This window comes from Gopherus evgoodei, unplaced genomic scaffold (genome assembly GCF_007399415.2).
Source record: "Gopherus evgoodei ecotype Sinaloan lineage unplaced genomic scaffold, rGopEvg1_v1.p scaffold_188_arrow_ctg1, whole genome shotgun sequence".
Classification (NCBI taxonomy): domain Eukaryota; kingdom Metazoa; phylum Chordata; order Testudines; family Testudinidae; genus Gopherus; species Gopherus evgoodei.
Genome location: NW_022059851.1, coordinates 53,281 through 61,413, shown reverse-complemented (window position 1 = coordinate 61,413; position 8,133 = coordinate 53,281). Strand labels below are relative to the sequence as shown.

Here is an 8,133-nt window from a genome sequence, read left to right as displayed (position 1 = left end):
TTCACTGCGCCACTCAGCAGCCATTATCCAGATTAGTGCCTTATGAGCTCTCGTGCTGGCAGGCAGATGCACAGGCTGCTAGGCAGCTACCCTAGTCCCAGGATTTTACAGCATCTACAGGGTAAAAGGATCTATTTGAGGTTTAGACCCCACTGGGAGCTGGGTAGCTGAGTGCCGGAGACGGGAGCACTTCTTCAACTGTTTTCAGTTAAGCCTTCAGCTTGTGGGGGACGAGGTTCAGCCTTGGATCTGTGTTTGCAGCAGGCAAGTGCCTCTGGCTCAATCGGCCCCCCTCTCTGTTTTAGCAGACTAAAACCCGGAGCAAACGCACACGCCTTGCAAAGGAAGAGGAGCCGGGATCTCGAACAAATGTCCACATTTTATTAAGATGACGTTCAAAGAAAAAAAAGGGTATGGTACAGCATTTAGGCGTAGAAGTTTCTGGGGATCAGGAAACAACATACAGATTACCCAGGGGGTGCGAAGTTCGGATTAAGATCGGGTGGCATAAGGAATACATAATCTGCAATAGCCCCGACTGGGGGTAAAAGGTTAATGTATAGACATTGAATTAGAAGGGTATGTTGTCCATGTGAGGACTACATTCATGTGTGGAGCATAACAAGCGGATATGAAGACGAGGATGGATTGACCCGCGTTTGGTGAGTTTTAACATTCAGTGTTTTTAATCTTTGCCAAAAACTAGTTTAAGCAGGGTCGGTATGAACTCTGCCTTGCCATCTGTTCGTGATCTGTTGTAAAGGCCTTTTGAAGTTGATGTAATTTGCATGGTTACACCCACCCCAGATTGCATGATGGGAGTGCATTTTTAAACCACAAAAAGAAAAAACCATAAAATCTGCACTTATATACTTCAAAAAAAGACCCATAACACTAAACATAAATATTCATTTTCAATTTCTCTTAATTCACTTTGCTTTGGAATCCATGTCCCTTGCCTAACGAGATTCTTGTGGGTTCGGGTGAGTCCTGAAATCATGAACTGCTAAGTACTGTTCAACTGTCCTTGATTCATATCACCAGGATAACTACATTTTATTACTCCTGCCCTAATAAGAAAGATACTGGGGATCCCACAGCAGCTGAAATGACCATTTGGACAAGCACCCCCATCATGAAATGCAGGGTGGGTGTGACCATGCACATCAGCAACAAAAGGCCTTTACAACAGATCACCAACAGATGTCAGGGTAGAGTTCCTTCTCACCCTGCTTACATCCTTCCCCCAGCCAAGAATTGGTGGTCCTGATAAATCACACTCCCTATTATACCAACTCATTGGTGTTGAATGCTGAAGTTATGGCTAGCAAAAGTAGCCACCCATCTCTGCCTTGTAGCATCCAGCTTAGCCCTTGTTAACACATAAGTCAGTGGATTGTTCTCAGTCCATACCTGAAACTGAGCACCAGACAAGTAGTCTCAAAATTTCTCAGTGATGGCCCCTTTCAAGGCCAAAAACTGCAGCTGGTGGATGGGATAGCGAGTTTTGCTATCAAACAGTCCTCAGCTGGCAAAGGCTACAGATTTACATTTGCCTTTCACTTCTTGGTACGGGACTGCTCCCAGACACTCCAAACTGGCATCAGCATGCAGGATAAATGGTTTTTTTTCGGTCAGCGAGGACTAGGACTGGCACATGAATCAGGCAAATAATGATTTCCCGTAAAGCCCTGTCACATCTTTCATCCTACCATGTCCCAAATGGAGAGGAGAGGAGCCCCTCCCCTGTCTCAGGCCAAGTACACCAGATCTGTAGGGGTGAGGTGTCTATGGCCCAGCTCATACCAGGCCAGGCCTGCCAGAGCTGCTGGGGAGAGGAGTTCCTCCCTCAGCCCAGGCTCACCGGAGTTGCTGTTGCAGTGGGGGAGAGATGTCTCTCACCTGGTTCTCAGATGCTCTGGTGAGAGGGGGCAGGGGGAAGTTTTTTCTTCCTCCCTGCAGCTTAAACCTCTCACCCCTCCCACCACCACTATCTACTCTAGCCTGATCTCTCTCTCCCACCTCAATTCTCTCTTTCCTGGCTTGGTTCCAGAGCCCTCGCAACCCAATTCTCTGCCCTAACCCTGAGCCCTCTACTGCACCCTGAACTTCCATTCTAACCCCACTCTAGAGCCTGCACCCCTAGAGCCAGTGCCCTCAGCCCCCTGCACTCCAGCCCTCTGTCCCATGTAGCCTGATTTAGGGTGTACCAATAATATTAATTTGGATAACATGATGAAAATTTAATTTATTAGCTTACATTTTATTTAATTTAATTGAGTTACAAAGTTACAGTAGCATTACTGCTATTCAAAAGATACATATGGCATTATGTGCAACAAAGTTTTGGTTAATGTCCTCACACCCTTCCTTGATAACTTGGTAATAAGAGACACAGGACCAGCCTTGCACTTCGGGTTTCTCAATTCTTGAGTGAAAGATGCAGTGCTTAGAAAAAGCTAATGTTACTTAGGGTTTACTTGACTATGTTAAACTTAAAATCAAAACCTAGTAAACAAAGAATAAAAACTTAGGGAAACTGAACTTAGCCTAGTTCCCTTGAAACTTAAAGTTTAAGAACAAGTACAGCCTACTGATAGTACATAGAGAGAGAGTGGAGGAAGTAAATCAGAATGATAGAGCAAAGTGCTCTAGCGAGGTGGGTTACCTCTTTTATAGGGCACAAGTGCCAGAAATCCTTCCTCCTATGCCCAAATTTCATTCCTCACCCACAAAAGGTTAGGGTATGTTTACTTCATAGGCTAGTATGTTTGTGCGTGTTGATGACATGTACATATGCACATAAGTTCCCCTGTGGTGTACCTGTTAAGTCTGTGGGTACAACACTGAAAAAAAACCCTATGCCATTCTCCATTGTCGATTGGTCTAGGTAAAGGTCTTAGACAGGCATGGGTACTTATCTATTTAAGTAACAAGATAAAGGTCAATTTACCTTTCTGAGTAAAATGTCACAATATAGATATGCTAACTTTGCCTTAACTTACCATACAGGATATGGCCTGTAGGTCCTCGTAAGTCATGTGCCCCAGTCCCCTAATCATTTTTATTGCCCGTCGCTGGACTCTCTCCAATTTGTCCACATCCCTTCTCATGTGGGTCCCAACCCCAGAAGTACTCACATTTCACCCCATTGGCCCCAAAATGCCAGCTTTTAATATGTAAATAGGGTGCTGCCATGGTCAAGTCACTCCCGTGCTCTCCAGCGGAGCCTGCTGGTGGAGATCAAGGTGAAAATTAGCCAGGACATCACTCAGTCAAATCCCTGTGCTCCCAGCAGGTGGTGTCGGGAAAGCTCCGAGATGGCTCACTTCCCTTTCTCTCATCAGCTTCAGGCCCCAGGGTTACAAATGCACAAACCAGTTGGGATTCTCCTCTGGGCTCAGGGTGTGGGGCTGCTCTGAGGGGATGGACTTGCACACTTGGGATATTAGTGCAAAGATACAATTTCAATTTCTCTTAGAGAAATTGGAGGGCAATTTATATTTGGTAAAAATCTTATTTAGTGAAAGGAAATCTGCAGTGACAGCCTGGTTACTGGGGTGCAAGACACTTTCCTCCTGGGAGAAACAAGAAGTTAGAATTAGAAATTTACATCATTTGTTCTAATGTTGGCACAGGTTTAATTTTACTTCTGTATAGGTTTGTTTCAGGCTGTGACCATTTTGGTTTATTGGATTGTTTTGGTTTTTTTAGTTGGAATGGAGGTTTTAATTGACATTTGCTGGATGGAATGGCAGACCTGCAACACCAGTTTTGACATAGTTCTGCATATTTTATACAGATTTGGCCAATATTCAAGGATTCAATTCCTTTATAGGCGGTTTCTGTAGTCATGCTTATTTATTTGATGTTATTTTATCATCCTGCTGTAGCACACCTTTTTGATAAAATGTTGAAATTATTAATTTACAGCATTTGTTAGCTTTTATTTTTAAAAACAAAGTTTTCTTAATGTTTGGGTTTTAAATTAAGCATTATTTTGGTTTCAATTTTTCATTTAGGCTTTGGTTACTGATAGGATCTTTAAGAACTTTGGATTTAATACTAAAATTTGAACAGATTTAGAGTATTTAAAGTAAACCCTGTTACTATTTTATTTTAATAAAGTTTGTATTGCTCTAAACCCTGGCCGGGGGGAGAGGAGATTAGCCTGGCCTTTCACTGAGAAGGAACAGAGGCATGGGAGGCATGGCCCCCGTGAAGAGTGGGGCAAAGTGATGTGGGGCACAGCCCCCCCAAATTTTTTTTGTCTAGGTCACCTCAGTCCCCCACTAAAGGAGAAGAGTCTGATGCCACCTCTGCTGGTCACTCGGTGTCACTGCTGCTCCATGGGAAACATGCTCTGTGCATTATGCAAATTGGTGCATTACCATGAATGGTCCGTGGGTGTCACTGCTCGTAGAGGGCAGACACACGCTGTGCATTACACCACCTGGCCACTGGGTGTCACTGCTGTATCAAGGGAAACAGCTTCTGTGCATTACCCTGAATGACCACGAGGTGTCACTGCTGCTCCAAGAGATACATACTCTGTGTGTTACCCTGATTGGCCACTTGGTGTCACTGCTGCGCCAAGCAAAACACCTTCTGTGCATTACTCTGACTGCCCACTAGGTGTCACTGCTGCTCCAAGGGAGACATAAGAACGGCCAGACTGGTTCAGACTCAAAGTCCATCTAGCCCGGTATCCTCCTGTCTTCTGACAGTGGCCAGTGCCAGGTGCCCCAGAGGGCATGAACAGAGCAGGGAATCATCAAGTGATCCATCCCCTGTTGCCCATTCCCAGCTTCTGGCAACCAGAGGCTACAGGTACCATCCCTGCCCACCCTGGCTAATAGCCCTTGATGGATCTATCCACCATAAACTTATCTAGTTCTTTTTTGAACCCTGTTATAATCTTGGCCTTCACAACATCCTCTTGCAAGGAGTTCCACAGGTTAACTATGCAACTGCCCTGAGTTTATCCTTCCTCAGGTTGTATATGGAAATGAGGATGAGGATGAGGAGAGCCATGATGTGTCTGTCACTGGCTGGTGACTCAGTTTCCTCTAGCCAGCAGTGCTGCAGGCTCCTTTGGTCAGTGCCCATGCAACTGTGTCTGGGGAAGGGGGAGTAGAGGCTCATGCTCCCCAGCCCCACGCCCCACCCCTAGCAGCTGGGGAATCCAAGCCAAATTTAACCCTGGTAGCTGGGCTGGGATTTGCCTGGGCTGGGGTAGGGCTGGGGAGGAATTGGGAGGGAGACAGACGCACCTGCTGTGAGGGAAGATCCTCCCATTCCCTGCCAACCCCCCTCACTCCTTGCAGCACGGCACCCCCTAGCAATTCCTTCTCTGTCATGGGAGCTCTCTGCTGCCTGCTTCTCCCTTAGCATCGTCTCTCCCCACCCTGGGGCACTGGCATTGCCCGTCCTGTGCAAACAGGCAGGCCCTGGTGTGCCCCATGGCACTGCCCTGCAATTGTGGGGGCAGCTGTTGGATGGAACCATATCGAAATATGAGGGTCGGCAAGGCTGGGGACCAGGACTCCTGGGTTCTCCCCTCAAATGTGGGAGGGCAGTGGAGATTAGGGGGTAGAGTGAGAGAGGGGCAGGGCTGGGATCCAGGGATACTGCTTTTTCTGGTTTTCTCCACCTCCTGCAGCTGCCTCGGTCCTTTCAGTGCGTTTCTTGTTCCAAATTCATTTGCTGACTTGTGTAACTCACCCCAGAGGTGGCTGCATCTCAGTGTTGGGTGAGGCACCCCTGGCTGCATCACCTCCTAACCGTGTCTCTCTCCCCCTTCTGGTGACCCTGCAGCACTCAGCAAACATCCACAAGATCATGGGGCACTTTGAGCACTGGGCAGGCAGGGGCCAGGCGCCCAGCCCTCCCTCCAGAGAATGGGACCCAGCACCCCCTACTTTTTACAGGGATTAAAAAGGGGCAAAGGGGGCAAATCAGAAGAGGGGGTGGCCAGGGTCTGAGCAGGGGGTGGAAATTGACTGGTCGGGGGATCAAGCAGCTGGAGGCAGAGTTAGGAGAGGGACTGAAGGCAAAGTCAGGGAGGGGGGAAAGAGCTGGAGTTAAGCCCAGAGGGAGGCGCTGCCAGAGGGTTAAACCCCGGCACAGGCAGGGACAGAGGGGTAACAGTTATCCCGGTGGGCTGAGACTCCAGTGTTTGCAAACATGGGTGGGGGGAGCAGAGGGCTTTTTTATTTCCCCTCTCACAGGCAGCACCTCTCAGCATGGACTTCCCAGGGCTGGGCTCTTAAAGGCACAGGCATCCCACCGCCTAGACACTGCAGCTCCTCTCTGATGTAACCTACCGAGGTGCTGCAGTAGGAGACTCAATTCAGTGAAACTGGGCATTCCCTATACGCCCCCCCAATCAGGGGGCTGTGCACCCCCTTCCCCGAATTTCCCCAGCATCCCCTCCCTCAGTGGTCAGGTAGTTACATGCAGCGCTGCCAATGTTGTCATTGGTTGCAAATTTGAATGGAAATTGAAACGTTAACACACACTTTAAAAGCAGATACAACGTATGAAAACTACTTGTACCTGAGAAAGTAAAATAGGTTTGGAAAGTCTGGACAAAGCCGGGTTTCCTCACCCAGCTGTTGTGTTTGCTGACAATGTTGGTGCATTGGCTTCGGCAGTGTTGGCCAACCTTAGAATTTCAAATGATGATTTGTAAGCGAGGTGTGAATGAGCTCTCCCCTGACAGCTACTGATGACCAGGGTTGGGAGGAGGCTTTGGGACCAGACTGTATTTACATGAACTCACCTACTCTGCCGAGGTATCCAGCAGACAGAGCTGTGCTGCCTCTGCTCTAGGTGCCCGGAGGAGGGAATGTGTGTGGGGCTCCAGCCTGGGACTCTTCCTCCCTCCTGCCAAGCCCTGACTATTAATCCTGTCCTGGCACTCCTTTCTTCAAGCGCCATGTGGGCCAGAGGAAAAGTGTGGTAGGAAGCACAAGGGCCAAACTTGTGAACATCAGGTACAGCAGCTAGAATCCCAACTATCAGGGTAGCAAGTTCTAGAGCCCTAACCCATTGTGGCCATCCCAGCCAAAGACCTGGCTCTAGGAGGTGTGAGTCACCCAGCAGGAGGGGAAAGATTCACTCTTACACAGCTGGAGACAGGGAAGTTGAGCTCTGGGGCTTTACCACAAGCATGGGTGGCAAGTTTGTAGAAATTTTGGTGGTGCCCAGAACCCATCCCCCAACTGCCTAAGGCTCTGGGAGGGGAGATCAGGGTGCAGGCTTTGGGGGTGGGAAGAGCTGCACCGTCTGGGAGGGAGTGCAGGGCTGAGGATTAGAGATTCATGATGCAGGACAGGGCTCAGGAGCTTAGGGCAGCCTGCCTTGCCAATAGTGGTGAGCAGGCACTAGGACCCTGGGGCAGCCAACAGCAGTTCTGCTCAGAATTGCTCTACTCCAGCAGTAGGAACAGCAAAGGGACAGGCACATGCTGCTTTTTGTCAGGCAGGGAGGGACATGCAGGACCCAGTGCCAGGGGAAGAGACCCAGCGCCACGTATTGCTGGAGCAGGGCCCCGCAGCCCTGAATATTCCTGAAGCCCGAGCACTGCAAATGTATATAACCTGCTGCCTATGACCACAAGCCGACACAAGGTCCCACTGAAATTTGAACTCAGATTACAGGATTCAGAGTCCTGAGTGCTGCCCATTACACCATGGGACCAGATTGTGCTGCCTTCTCTGCACATCGGTGACCCTCATGGGGCTGGCTTGTGTAAGGGGGCTCTTGGCCCTTTACTAAAACTTAGTGTGTGTGTGGGGGGGTTGGTTGGCTAGTTCCCAGCACCAATAGAAGGGGGAAGGATCAATGGGAAATCAGGACCCTGAGACTGACAGTCCCCATGGACAATGGGGAGAAGCCAAAGCTCCAAGCTAGCTGCCCTGACAGGCCAAGCAGTGTAATGAGGGAGTCACCAGGCCAGGGGGTCCCATCCTCCATGTGAGCTGGAACTGCCTGGGCGAGAGTGGGGCAGAGCTAAGGAGAGAGCAGGAGCCTGAGAAGAGCCGGGGAGCAGAGCTGTGCAGGTGTAGTGCCAGAAACTGCTGCATGTAGGAATTTGCAACCTGTAGCAGTTACTGATACCTGAGGTTG

The 8,133-nt window shown here is 49.1% G+C and overlaps 1 non-coding gene across 1 annotated transcript; it reads right to left on the bottom strand.

The window, feature by feature from the left end:
- Window positions 1–7,632: 7,632 nt before the first annotated feature.
- TRNAQ-CUG lies at window positions 7,633–7,704 on the bottom strand. The gene has a single exon. It is a non-coding gene; the product is annotated as a tRNA-Gln (tRNA).
- Window positions 7,705–8,133: the final 429 nt, after the last annotated feature.